Raw genomic sequence first — 14,516 nt, 5'->3', positions numbered from 1 at the left:
AACTGAGCGGTGTATGTTTGTAATACTTCTCATATATCGTTAAAGGCGATTCTTCACTTACTACATGTGGAGCAAAAACTCCATACCGTTGCCTATTCATATATTCACCAAGCGTCATCTCAGATGAGGTTGCCTGATAAATTGAATTTCTATGCTTATATTCCGCCAATGTCATATTAGGTGACGTCTCCTGAGAAAAAGTCATCATCCTCAAAAATGTACCTGAAACAAAATTCTAAAAAAGAAAACAAGTCAAAAGGAAAAAGATATCCTAAAATAAAAATACTGTCCAAAAATAAAAATAAAAATAAACCTAACTATTTACAAAATCAAAAATACTAATCACAATATTCCTCAGCAGCTCCCCGGCAGCGGCGCCAAAAATTGATAGGATCCGGAGATGCCTATTTATATAATAACTGCAATCGCACAGTGTCTAACTAGTAGACAGAGGCAAGTACGGGTCGTTCCCACGAGGAGCAGTGGAAATACTGCAATCAATATCTCTAATAATCAGAAATAATAATTTTTTTTGAGATTTTTATAATTGAGAAATGTAAAATGAAATAATAAAATTAAACTAAAGTAATAAAAGAAATTCAATGGGAGAGTCAGTAACCAGGGTTTATAGTATCCACCACAACTTCTATTCAATTACTGAAATGAAACATAATCCATGAATATTTGTCTATTGTTCGTTCTATCGACACCACCTATTATAAGTATTAGAGTCGCAAATATCGCTGAGACACCCTAAGCATGGTACATCAAAAGACTAAACCAAAGCATGCACCATCAAATTGCGTTAGCGAAAAAATTACACGTAACTAAATAAAAGTTCACAAATTTTATTTGGCTTTTCTAAGCATAACCCATCAAAGAAATTAACCAAGCATGGATCATCAAATAATAAGACAAACATATTTGTAAAACTATCGATTACACACATAGGTTTTAAGACCGGTGAAGCAACAACTTGTATTTCGATTAATCAATAAATATTATTCAATAATTAATCTAATAATCAAATCATAGTAGTCTTTTGCTAAATATTATTCAAATGAAAATAGCCTAATACTCTAAGTGGTTTCAACATAAACCCTAGTTACAAGGATTTAGTTAGACATGAATTTCTCAAAAACCATAAACAAATCAAAGAGAATCACTAGCAAATCAAAATGGAAATGAAATCACAAGAATTGCAAACCCTTCTTTTCACTTCCGTAGCCGCGCCTCTCTTTTCTCTTCTCTGGTTTCAGACTCTCGCAAGAGAGAGCTCCCAAAACCGACCTCCCCAAAACAATCACCAGAACCCCCCTTTTTCGTCTTCACAATACATAAAATATATACCAAATAAAGACGTGTCATCATTCTCTTAATTAGCCTTAATTGAAACTTTCATGGTGGTCATCCATGTGATCTCCCCATATATATTCTTATTCATTTTGCTTGCATGCATATTTGGTAGACTTACAAAGAATCCCACGGGTGAGAAAGCAAAATCTTTTTAATTCATTTTTCTCCCTCCAATAAGATATTCACATGGACCCTTTTATTAGTTCTAATATTCCACTACCTAACAAGATTTCCTTAACAGCTAATGCTTTTTCAACTTTCCAAAACGGGTTGTGTAAATATGCGACGACAGATGGCATAGTAACCCACTATAATGTTTTCTGCTTGCAATTTGCTGAAAATCACACGACTGTTCTTCTGAGCCCCACAAAACCATGATTCATGGGAAAGCATGTGTACGTGCTTGACCTCCTTGTTTTCAATTAGACCGTCCCACTTGTGTATCATCCCTTCTCTGTCTCGTTTTGGTGTCTCGGGTAACCTTGCTGGGTTTTTTTGTGGCACGCATTGTTTTAGTTTCACATTTCTCCATTTATTTTTGGATGATTGGATTTACTTCTACTTTCTACAAAAGCATTAAAATAGTATTATTAGCAACAATATCGAGTCCTAGCTAATATAAATATGGGTACAAAATGTAGCACAGACGTGCTTATCATTCTATCTTTAAAATAAATTTTGAGCAGTGATGCGCTCGATGATCCAGCCTCGTAGTCACATTATAAGGAAATAATTCAACAACTAGTATAAATTCCTTAAGATGGTTGGAGGAAAACCACTATCTGTTAGACATTGAGTCTTTAGATATTAAATAAGTGGGATGATATATTTTTCATCCGGATATATCTCAGGTGCTATAGAGAATTTATGTCTTGTTCGTAGGAATGATGTACTTTTCATTCCATAAGCCCAAACATTGGATCTAGTTCAAATAAATAGTCAATTGGCCAGGCAAAGTTCTTATTGTCATTAAAGTTGATATCTAATGTATGACCTTCCCATGGAAATTGGTTACTACTATGGTACCCGCATTGCTGCTTGTACCAATAGCTGTAAGAAGATTCATTCCCAACTCTTTGGTGAGAGATAGAATTACATCTTAGCTTCATCACATATTCAGTTGATACCTCTATTTTGGTGTCATTACTACCGCCGGGGGGGGGGGGGATACATCTTTGTCTCATAATATATATATATGTCCCTTTTCAAAAGGTTTAGATGAGTCGATACGTCTAACCCTCATTACTTTGGGCTCTTTTAGTTTTCAATTTTTCTACATTTAGCTTAATTTAAGAAATTTTTTTATCAACAGGCCAAGAGAATTTCACTACACATGTCAATCAATTATTTTAGGTTGAATATATTACTAAAGATAGTTCTCTTGTTGTCATACTTCAACATATACTGGTTCGTTAGTATCATTGATGAGATAGAGAAATGGAAATTTTATGACTCATATCTCCTTTTGTGAGTTCGTCGACAAAAATTGGAATACATATGATTTTATTTTCAACGTATCTTTTAAAAATACCGATTCTTTAATAGTCGAGCCAGTGGATTACATCCCACAGAATATTTCAAATTTGGGAGATAATATCAAGTACACAATAATGGTGCTCAAGTACTTCTAAACCTCAAATAAGTACATTGGAATCAAGTTGGTACAACCAATTGAACACAATACACCATTCAACTACATCATATATCATATTCAAGAGAACAAAATAGCATTAAGATCAATTCTTAATGATTGAGATCAACAATCACAATTTAAATTGACCGTTTATATGTTGTAGAATTAACTTAAGACAAAAATAAACAAAACTAAGCATGTTCTGAAAACAAATAAATAATCCTAGCAAGTGTTCAGCGTAAAAACTCACGTAATAGTTACATACCTCAAACTTTGATTCCCACTGTATATGTACAAAACCAGAACGCCCTTGGTCGTGCGCAGTTCAAAACCCGTATATGACAGAATAAATAATAACAGTTGGAACAAGACAGACCTGGACCGAACCGGGGTGGACCAGACCGAGGATTTCTCTTCCTCTGCGAATAGACAAAACTCCTCTGAAATAAAAATTATTTCTCCTCCGAACATAAGGGCTTTTCTCCGAAGGATTTAAAAGAAGGATTTTTCTCCCACGGATTTTCCACGACGGAACAAATAAAGGTCCCCGAATTCCTAATTACAAATCAAGAACCCCAAATCCCTAATTACATATTACCTAAACTTTCATTTGTAAGCTTCTCATCATTAATTGAGAACCACAAAAAACAAAAAATTCCTTTCTTTAGCGGTAGGGAAGAGCTTGTGCTTGATAACGTGATCAAGGAGAATCAGACATGAAGGAAGAAGATGTAGAGACAAGAATGAGGACCATCTTATTGGAGAGTAGTAGTTGTAATACATAGGTTTCATTATATACATATAAAGGGGAAACTCTAAGTAACTAGATAGACTACACATCCATGGGACGTATGCCCTGTAACAAAATTTTATTTTTAGTTAGATATTATACTCCACCCTCACGTTGGGCCCCTACAACCTGGACCAGTGTCTCCAATGTCCCAACAACTCGATCAAGAGTGGCTTCCATGTGTTCCCCCATGTCATCTCCTTCTTCTCCATTTGGTTCAGGACCGTTGGTGGTATCATGGCGAGACGACATCTTCTAAATTAAGAGAAAACATTCACTAATGTTAATATCTAAGTTGAAAACCTAATTTAACTAATATACTCAACATTTTATATTATAAGGCTTTTAGTAATTTACCCCAACCCCATTGCAAACTAAATATCCAAAATCTGATGAAAACTAAACAGATTTAATTTTTTCAAAAAGAATAAAATAGAAAGAAAATATAACACAATTTCTAAAAATCATTTTGAATCATAAGTCGAAAATAAATCAGAGTGCAATTTTTTTTTCTTTTTGAACCAAAGTTTCCAAAACTAGTAAGTCCATATGCACAGTCTATATAAATTAGAACCTTGCTCTGATACCAACTGTGACAACCCGGATTTTCGGACTTCCAGTGGACACGGATTCGACCTTGTGGGTTGGGTCCGATCCAGCTAGCGAGTCCAAATATCCGGACCGCCACTCGAGTAGAACCAATTTTTTTTATTCTAAGACATTTTAGTAAATAAAATATAAAATTCGAACTCAAATAAATTTTATTGTATGTTAATTTTCAAATTACATTCCGAACAAAATATTATGGATGGGTTTTATGCGAAAAAAATTATATTAAGAAAAATACATAATTTTACACTATTAACCCCTTAAAAAGAATTTTGTCCCAACATTTAATAACAAAAATGCCGGATGTTACACTATTAATACCTCAAAAAGAATTTTGTCCCGAAATTCAAAGAAAAATACTTGGTGTTACACTATTAACAATTGAAGAACTCAGGTTTTCTTCTTCTCTCAATTGAAGATTTCTTATTTTCAAAATTTAGCTCGATTCATCTGGAAGAAGTAGTTGTGATCTCATTTCTCTCGCTAACCTGGTTTCAGGTTCGGTGCAGGGTGTGGTTGAGCTTGACATGAAGCTCAATGGGGAATAGAGGGATACATGACAACTTGGTATACTGGATGTGGATCCAGTAATGTGTATGCCAAGTGGTTTTGTGAGTCACAAGTTTCAGAAGAGTTTTTGTGATATAGAAGTACCTAGCAATTATGTGGGTCACAAGTTTCCTAAAAGCTTCTCTTCCTAGAGTTTTAGTCCAAGTAGAATTGGATTCTGATTATGATTCATTTCTGGTTAGGAAAACAAAAACTTGAAGAGGTATATAAGAAGAATCTCGTGATTGTAAAGTTCTAAGTGTTCTTATATCATTCCAGTCCACAAAAGAGGTGCTCATCATCATTTTCTAATCTTGAGTTGGTTTTTGGGTGGTTATCTCACAATGGATTCGGCTAGCAGAACATAATTCTTGGAAGATGTTGATGATCCTCCTGACCTGATTTTGTAGAAACAGATCCTACAAAAAGATATGTTAGGTATAAGGATGTACTTGGTAGAGGTTCTTTCAAGACGGTATATAAGGCGTTTGACGAAGTTGATGGAATTGAAGTGGCTTGGAGTTAAGTTAACATTGATGCAGTTGTACGAGGATGTACGCCTGATTTAAAGAGAGCATTGTATGATGAAGTAAATTTATTGAAAGTTCTTCATCATAAGTACATACTCAAGATGTACAAGTCGTGGGTCGACGATGATAAAAATACAATAAATATCATTACTGAATTGTTCAACTCGGGTAGTGTGCGATAGTACCGAATAAAGCACAGTAAGGTTGACATCAAGGCTTTGAAGGGATGGGAAAGACAGATATTGTTGGGTTTAGACTTTCTTTATAGTCACAGTCCTCCAATTATACATAGGGATGAAAAGTGTGATGATATCTTTATCAATGTTAATCACGGGGAATTTAAAATTGGGGAATTGGGTTTGATGGCACCTGAGATTTATAATGAGGGTTACAACGAACTGGTTGATATATGATCCTTCGGCATGTGTATGAAAACTAACGAGTTCCCCTACATTGAACGTACAAATTGTGCTCAGGTTTACAAAAAAAGTTGTAAGCGGAGTCATGCCAACCTCCCTTCAAAGATCCGGAGACGAAGAAGTTTATGGAGAAGTGTATAGGTCTGGTAGCTCAAAGATTGCCAGCAAAAGAACTTTTGAAGGATCATTTTCTCCAACTTAAAGTTAGTGGTGTTGCTGGGTATTGCTACGCCAAACAGGTTTGTGCAGGTAGTGTACTTACACTACCCAAAAAAGAGTCTTATACAAAACAACATATGCTTCCATAATATAGAATAACTATTACAACTATTGGGTTTCATCCCGTGTCCATTGTTGAGGTCCAAAGGGTAAGAAGAGGAAATGAATTCAAGTTAAAAGGGGTGAAAGAAGATGAAAATTATGTATAATTCTAGTTAAAGGTTCCAAATTCTGAATCTAATGATGTGGCAGATTTTTTGTTTTGCCTTGAAAGCGATACATCAATCTATGTTGCTAGTGAAATGTTTCATCAAGTAAAACTAGCAGATCAGACGATTCTTTTCGTCGAGAAGTTGATTGATGTATCAATAACAAGACTAGTACCAGATTGGAAACCTTATATTCCTATTGACCAGCTGGTAGTAACTCATCACTGTGCTTCCAGCATATCAAGTCCTCCCCCTCGTATTAATTCCATCACTGTAGCTGAAACTCCTTCCATAGAGAAGTTGGATAGTATCAAGATTCGTGATGATATTAGTGGGAAAAAATATAAAGTTGTTACAGAAGATCGATACTCTGATGCTGAAACATTTTCAGAAGAGAACTACATCAACTCCAGCACCGATAGATGTATGCATGCATATTCAGGATTCATAGTGTATAACGGGTGCCTCCAAGATGTTTGTGCAAGAAACTGAGCAAGGGAAGTTTCTACTATAGTTAATGTTGAGAATAATTTTGAGCTCAAGGATATGAGTCTGGAGTTGGAGATGATTGAAATGGAATACCAACAAGTATTGGAAGATGTCTCCAAGAAACGACATGAAGCTATAATGGCAGTTAAAAACATGTTGTTCTCCCAAAAGAAGATGATTCCATCTTGCTAGTATGGTCACACTTGTTTTTACTCCCGCATGAATCAGTACTGCTTTATTTAATTTTTAGTTCTTTCATCTTTTTGTGAGTGTGGATTTGACGTTTGGTCCTGCAGTTGATAGAATGACTAGAGCATTATCAATTCCTTATATATTATTTCAATTTGTTACTTCTCCAATGAATACATCGTCAAATTCGGTTTCTATCTGGTATGTATGTCCTTCTCATCTTACTTAATCCCTTGTATATTCTGCGTGACTCTTTCTCTAGGTTTCTTATAAACTATACCTGCAGATTTATCCTTTTTATCCTTTTATCATAGATAACATGTGAGATACCCCACAAATTAGGAGATAGTAAGGGGAGTGCGTCCCAAAAATCTAAAAAGGCTTTATGATCCTATTACCTACTGTTAGTTTGTTTGTTGTTATAAACTTTAATCATAATAGAATGTAGATTAAGTATAAGATTTTATACTTGATCTTAAACAACGTACTCATTTTAAAAATGAAATTAAGCTTATACACAAGTAGGAATTAGTACCAATGTGAAAATTATAACCAAACCCAAAAAATTTATAGATTTTTTTCACTGAGAAACCCACCCTCAAAAAAGTTCACGCTCGCACCCGTTTTTTAAGAAAAAATAAATCCCAAACACATATTTTCTAAAACTATGTTTTATTTTTTTAGTTATTTTATCAAACAAGACGAGATAGAGAGAGGAGATTTCCTTCCAAATCAAAAACCGATGTATTGCAGAGCCGATTGATTTAGCCTTTGATTTTTCTTTATGAGGTGTTGATGGTGTAACATCCGGTATTTTTATTATTGAATTTCGGGACGAAATACTTTTTAAGGGGTCAAAGTGTAAAACCCTATATTTTTCTTAATATGATTTTTTTTAGATTAGTGATGATCTTACATCGATTAAAAATTTTTGGAAAGAAAAGAAGTTTCATAATTGTTTAAGTAGTTTCCGAAGAAAAAGAAAGAAATGAAGTTTGTTGAACTGTCAGAAAGTCCAGGACAGTTGGCATTCTCTCGAGAGGCCGTTCTTCGGAACGGTTGGGTGGTATCCGGAACAACTCCGACAACTAGATTAAGGATCTAGAATTTGAGATTGAAGATTTTGAGTAAGAAAATGTTAAATATTTGTGGTTGAGAATGTCGTAAGTATTGTTGTAAATTTTTGTGCATGATTTCAATTGTCGTATTTGTTGTATTTGTTTGTTTTTCGATGCACTCTATTATTTTTGGAAACTTTCTAATGAGCCATGTTTTGCTCACCCCTTTTCCTCTATTTCCACAGATAATGAAGAAAGACTAGCCGTAAAAGAAAATAAATATATATTATGGGGATTTGAGCTTCGCGCATTTTGAATTAACCCGGAATGTTGGTTTGTTTTAGTTTGATACTTTTGATTTGCAATTATTATTTTGGAGTTTTGTAATTTCAAAATTAATATACAATAAAATTTATTTGAGTTCGGATTTTTATATTTAATTTACTAAAAATTTTAAAATAAAAAAATCTGGTCCTACTCGAGTGGCGGTCCGGATATTTGGACTTGCTAGCTGGATCGGACCCGACCCACAAGGTCGAATCCGTGTCCACTGGAAGTCTGAAGTTAGTCCGGATATTTTGGGACTTCTAGTGGATACGGATTCGACCTGGTGGGTCGAATTTTTTGTCTCTATAAATCGTAAAAACTATTTGCAAACCTAGTTTTTTTGTCTGTACAAGTCATAAAGACTCTCTAAAATACTATTAGATAATCACTAAAACTCTCTAAATTTCCAGAATCTCTGGAAGTCACTCGAATAAAAACTCTACGAAAATCTCCTGAAATCTCATTTGACTAATCCCGTGTTGCTATTTACTATAAGAACCCAATCGTAGGAGCAGTGGCATTGCTTGACTACTAACTTCATCATGCACTCCTCTTAGGATTTTATCCTAAAATTTAATTTGTATTCAAACTTCAGGTAATTATTGACATAAAAATTTGAAAATAAGAAAATCCCAGATCTCACCAAAAATCAAAAAGTTGTCTGGGAGGCTCAATCTCGAAATTCACTGTATTGCTTCAGAGTCAAAATCAACGAGAGTACTCTCTCAACACCAAAAGGGAGAACAAGACTCAGGGGTTCCAAAGAAGAAGAGAACAAGAGTCAGGTTGCTGCCTCAGGGCAAAGCACGGTAATAGACGAGGAGGCTGGTGTCAGAGATCAAAATCAAGGATCATTCACAATAAAACTGTAATCATAAATTAAAAATTTAGGAAGCTATGTCATGCTTTGGTGTAGACACCAGATAAGTAAAGTTTTGTCTTCCTCCGTAGAGATTAGTAGCAGGTGATTAAATTTATCCGTGTAAAAAATTCATTGTCAACGATGAGATATGAAAGTGCAGGTGGTAGGATGGTCTTTTGTGCTCATGTTTTTGACATTCTTTCGTTTAACACCCTATCATACATATTCAGAGACTTGGGCCATTGTTTTATTGCAGAATATTTTTCGTTTTTTTTCAAATGAATTTAGAGCTCAAAACACTTGGCAATTGGTGGAATTACAACAATCTAGGATCACTTAAAAGTAAACAAGACACATGAAACAATACAAGGCGAGCTTTCTCCCTGGATCAATCAATCCATAACCAAGTGGTCATTTGCTGGTGAGCTACATTGCAATTTACATAAACTCCGAGTATTTCCACAAAACCGCCGGACACTCGTGTTCTGCGGCTGCCTCTGACTGGAAGCTTATCAATTTTTTAGCAGAGTCTTTAAGTTGAGATTCAGAGTAACCTGTATTGAGCTTAAGCGTTTCGCTCCACAGAGGGGAAATCATCAGTGTGGACCGTGCTGCATAGACAGCAGATGCTGCCAACATCGACGGGCAGTACTTTAGCATTTCATATTGCAACAGACCCAATTCTGCGAAGAAAAACACCATGTTCCCCATCTCCTCATTTGCTTCAGCAGGCTTGAGAAAGCGAACAAGGAAATGGTATGCAGTAAGGAAGGGTAATGTCCATTTGAACCTCACCATAATTGATTTCTCCATCTCCAATATCTGCTCCGTGCTGCATGCATTGTCTGTGATATCAGCAAATCTATCTATATTTGGTGGTGAAACTTCTTCGTATTTGCTTGCTATAAACATAGCTGTAACCCCTATTAACTGCATCTCCTCCTTTGTCACAACTAAATCCATCGCAAGGTATCGATCCAAAATCTGGACAGCAAGATATAATACTTCTGGTGTAAGTTGAAATTCCCTATGAACATCAATCAACCAATCCACAACAATCGTCCTCTCTCGCTCAGTTATATCGTATTGCAAGTCCATATATCCATGAACTTGATGACTTGAAGTTGAACAAATCTCTGTGACTTTGTAGAATTTGTACATATCTTCCACATAATCTACCATTGCCAAGGGATTCCCCACATCTGCTACATTGGTTTTGACAATATTGGATTCCTTCGGTACATCATCGCACACAGCCTTGCTCCGAGTAAGCTTATGAGCCAATCTATTATCACTGCTTGTATATTTTACCATATCTGGGCTGATAAGAATTGCTTTAGAACCATCTCTTCTACTCCCCATTCTCTTCAAGGCTCAATCAAAGTTGCCACGCCTATTCTCTAATCTTTTAAGGTATTGTCCCTCTTCTGTGCAATTGACGTATGTATATATTTATAGGCACTGGAAGTTGCCTCCTTTAATTTGGTGTTCTTCGATATAGAAGTTATTTCCAAAATTCGATATAGAAATTGTTTCCAAAAATCAGACGTTGGCTTAGGGTCTAAACTGGGCCGGGCCGGTCTGCCCACCCATTAATTAAACCTTCATATAGGGCCTACGATGTCCAATGATCATAATGTCTAGTTAGCTGGTTAGGGGGCATCCTAAAGGCATTTTAAAAGTTATTTTATTTTTTAGTATTTTTGTTTACAAGGATACTTTGTAACCCTTTTCTCTATAACAAATAATTATGTTTAAGTCCAACTTTTAATACGGAAGCACAACTCAGCTGCGGATTACGTGGCTACAGAAGCAAGGATAAAAAACCTCCAGCATATGTCCTCCGAATTGCAACAAAAAATCCAGTAAACTAGTATTCTCTCTAATATTTTTGATGATAATTGCTAGTTAATAAAATTACTTTTACTATATAAAAAAAAGCTATCCTGGAGTAGCTTTTTAAAACAGAAAAGCAGAACCTTTTGGAACCATTTAGTTTTAACCAATTGATTCTCTATTTTAACCTTATTATTATATCAAAAATGACAAAATTTATTGTAATTATTTTTTTCACTAATCGAATTTTGTTTATTTTTTACTTATAAAATAATTTAACCTTCTTTTGAACTATAAAAAAAGTTTCCCTTATGCAAATTATCGACCCCACGAACGACAACAAAATTTTCGAAATCTACAAGGGGTCTTCTCCTCTTACTTTCTCCAAATGCAGTTTGCTTGGTTGCTGCACAACTGTGATGGTGATAAACAATTTCTACGGACCCCATCTTTTTTCTTCCTTCTTTCTCTTCGCCACTTCTCTGATCCTCTATCACTTTTCTTATGCAATTATTTTATTGCATACGCATATTTGTAGGCATAACTGTTTGCTCTTCTAGTGTCTTTCAATTCATGAAATCAAAACAGTTGAACCTCTAAGTAGTATTGATAGTAAAGATCACCTAAAACGATTAGGTACTCGGATGGAAATGTTTCAGTTAAACCTGCTTATAACTATTTGTATAATAAAAACCACTTGAATAACAAACTAGAATGGTATGTTATATGGAATCTTTGAATAATGCAAAGGGTGTAGGTTTTAATTTGTAAATCTCTTAGAGACTGTTTACCTGTGAAGGAAAGACTAGGTATATTTATTCTTACAGTTATATTTAAACAGAGTTTTTTGATAGTAGAGTCCTCATGATATAAACATATTATAATGAAGAATCTTATCGCGGTAAACTAGGTAAGGGTCGTCATGGTGATACATTAATCATGACAATTTTTCATAATTTGTGAAAGTTTCAAGTTTGGGTCGGCATTGGTTGTTGTTACGATCATGACGATTCAGCAGAGTCGTCATTGTACTAATATAAGAACTACTATGACGACCCTTACATTGTGTTGTTATATAGTGTGTATGGTTCGACCATTTGGATCAACTAATCGACAAATCCTAAGTAGAAGTAGTTAACCGGAGTTTTTTGAGCCCCAAGTTCTTTATTTTGAGTGTTGGTTTCTTGATTTAGAGCAATTGGATCTTCATCAGCACACTCATTTTCGACTTTATCTATTAATACTTCATGATCATATACCCATTTCAATTGAGAATCTATGTTAATTACCATCAACACAGTCATCTTTCTTATTTAAACCTTCTTTAATATCCATTTCAGTGTTATAACCACCAATTCATATAAACCCTAGTTTTTACTTTCTTTCCCTCCAAAACCTCCTATTCTTCTCTGCTCATAAAACTAATATTTTTTTCTTCTAAATTTCATCATAAGTCTAATCTATATACTTATTTAACTAACTAATATAATAGGATAATTAAGCCTAATCAAACAGGGGTAGATTAGCCATTTATAAAAGTATTTGGCTAAGGAGTTTTACAAATTAAGTTCGGGTGACCCTATTTTGTTTTATTTAGTAGCCCCCAATTAATCCAAGCATCTGCAAACTAAACGAGGTTTGAGAAAGGCTAGTTGGTTGGATAGAATTTATAGTCACAACAATATAAACAATGTTTCCTAGTTTTGATGTTATCTTCTTTTAGCAAAAAGATGACTTCGTTTTTTTTTCCTTTCTCACTCTCCTTGCACAAACAAAGTCGAGTATGAACACTGGGTACTCTCTTTTATCAATCCAGATTTAAAGTTATTAAAAGAAAATAGGTTTTTCTAATCGTGTGGTACTTGCACGCGGTACCAACATTGTCTAGTTGGAGTTTGATACTTGTATAATACATTATTATCACACACCAATCAATTTTCAAAAGATAATGTGTAAATGAATCTAAAATGTCATCGTCGTTAATTAATTGTTAATTTTCATCTTCAGCTTAACCTTGTGGCAATTTTTAACGGGCGATATTATTTTATACTCGAGACCCAACTCAACCTGAATTCTTCTCTTTAATAAGAATTTAATTCAATGAAATCAAAACCCGATGACGATTAATCCCAGTATTCTTTTTATTACATCTATATAATTTGCAATGCAAAAGGGTTTTCTTAAATCAAAGTTTTTTCTCTTTTATTGTACAAGTTAACTTTTCGATCTTTTTCTTCTTTCTTCTTTTACATTTTATGATCAACGGTTACAAGGATTTAACAGATCAATTAGATAAGTAAGAATATTTTGAAAGAATTTTTAATTACCTATTTAAATTCATCTATGATTAAGTCGAAATATTTTTTTTACATCTAAGAAGAGAATATGTCAAAATGTAGTAATGTATGGGAATACAAATATATTGTTTTCCTAACTTTTTAGAAAGTTGAATGCTAAACAGGAAGAAAGATGTCTAGTTTGTGTTGTCACATAGAAAACACATGCAATTATCACTGGAGAATCATATTATGGTAATACCACTTTTTTTTTTTGTAAGGATTGTGTTAATTTTGTATTTGAACTTTAATTAATAAAATCTAGGAAAAAAAGAAAGAATGTAAAACATCGTTATTTTGTCATATTTTTTTTAAATTACAAATAAAAACACCTATTAGAAATTAATTCAATAAAATATACATTATGTTAATGGTAATATTATTATTTCACTAAATTAATTGATGTTAATATAATATAAGAGTTCAACATTTCATATTTGATCATGAAAATAGATAAAAAAAAAGACAAAAAAATATAAAAATCATAGTCTTACTTCGATTAATACCCATGTAATTACCAATAAGAAAAATCAAACAACAACACAAACAGTTCATGCATAGTTGATGGATGTGAAGGACTTCTAAACTCACAAACAATATAATTTTTTTTTCATGGTTGTTGTCCCATTGATCTCAAAACAATCAGAGGTTCTAGAAGCATATGTTCGATCCCGATTTTCCATGCGGTTCCATATAAAAGTAATATTTTCATGAGTCCCTTTGACCGACCATAATATTTTGGATCAATCACGGACAAACTTCTAAAAGCGTGCAACAATTAAAGCTAACAGTGGGAACTGACATAACCCGGAACTCAAGGTGGTACCAAACAGAACATTATATGGAACTTGTAAGACCCTGGATTGCAAAATCGAATTTTTTTTGTCCGCCGTGAAATCAACTTCTTGCCTAACAGAAACAACATGAGTGAACGACTTATTAATTATATAAAGGGATTTACCCAATAACACGTTATTGGGTACCTCATAGGTAAAAGACGCATACGAAGCCCATTGTGTTTCAATATCATCAAAGCCAATGCTCGTTCTTTCTCTGTCCGAATCCATCCATAAGTATAGCCACTTACTATATTAGTGGCCGGTTC

General features: G+C 34.1%; 2 pseudogenes; one reads left to right on the top strand and one right to left on the bottom strand.

Annotated features, from left to right (window-relative positions):
• Window positions 1-5,334: 5,334 nt before the first annotated feature.
• On the top strand, window positions 5,335-6,806 carry LOC113280370 (annotated as a pseudogene).
• A 2,871-nt stretch (window positions 6,807-9,677) lies between these two features.
• On the bottom strand, window positions 9,678-10,601 carry LOC113280369 (annotated as a pseudogene).
• Between the last annotated feature and the right edge of the window lie 3,915 nt (window positions 10,602-14,516).

The sequence above is a fragment of the Papaver somniferum genome, chromosome 5 (genome assembly GCF_003573695.1).
Source record: "Papaver somniferum cultivar HN1 chromosome 5, ASM357369v1, whole genome shotgun sequence".
Lineage (NCBI taxonomy): Eukaryota > Viridiplantae > Streptophyta > Magnoliopsida > Ranunculales > Papaveraceae > Papaver > Papaver somniferum.
This window is presented reverse-complemented; position numbering and strand designations above follow the sequence as displayed.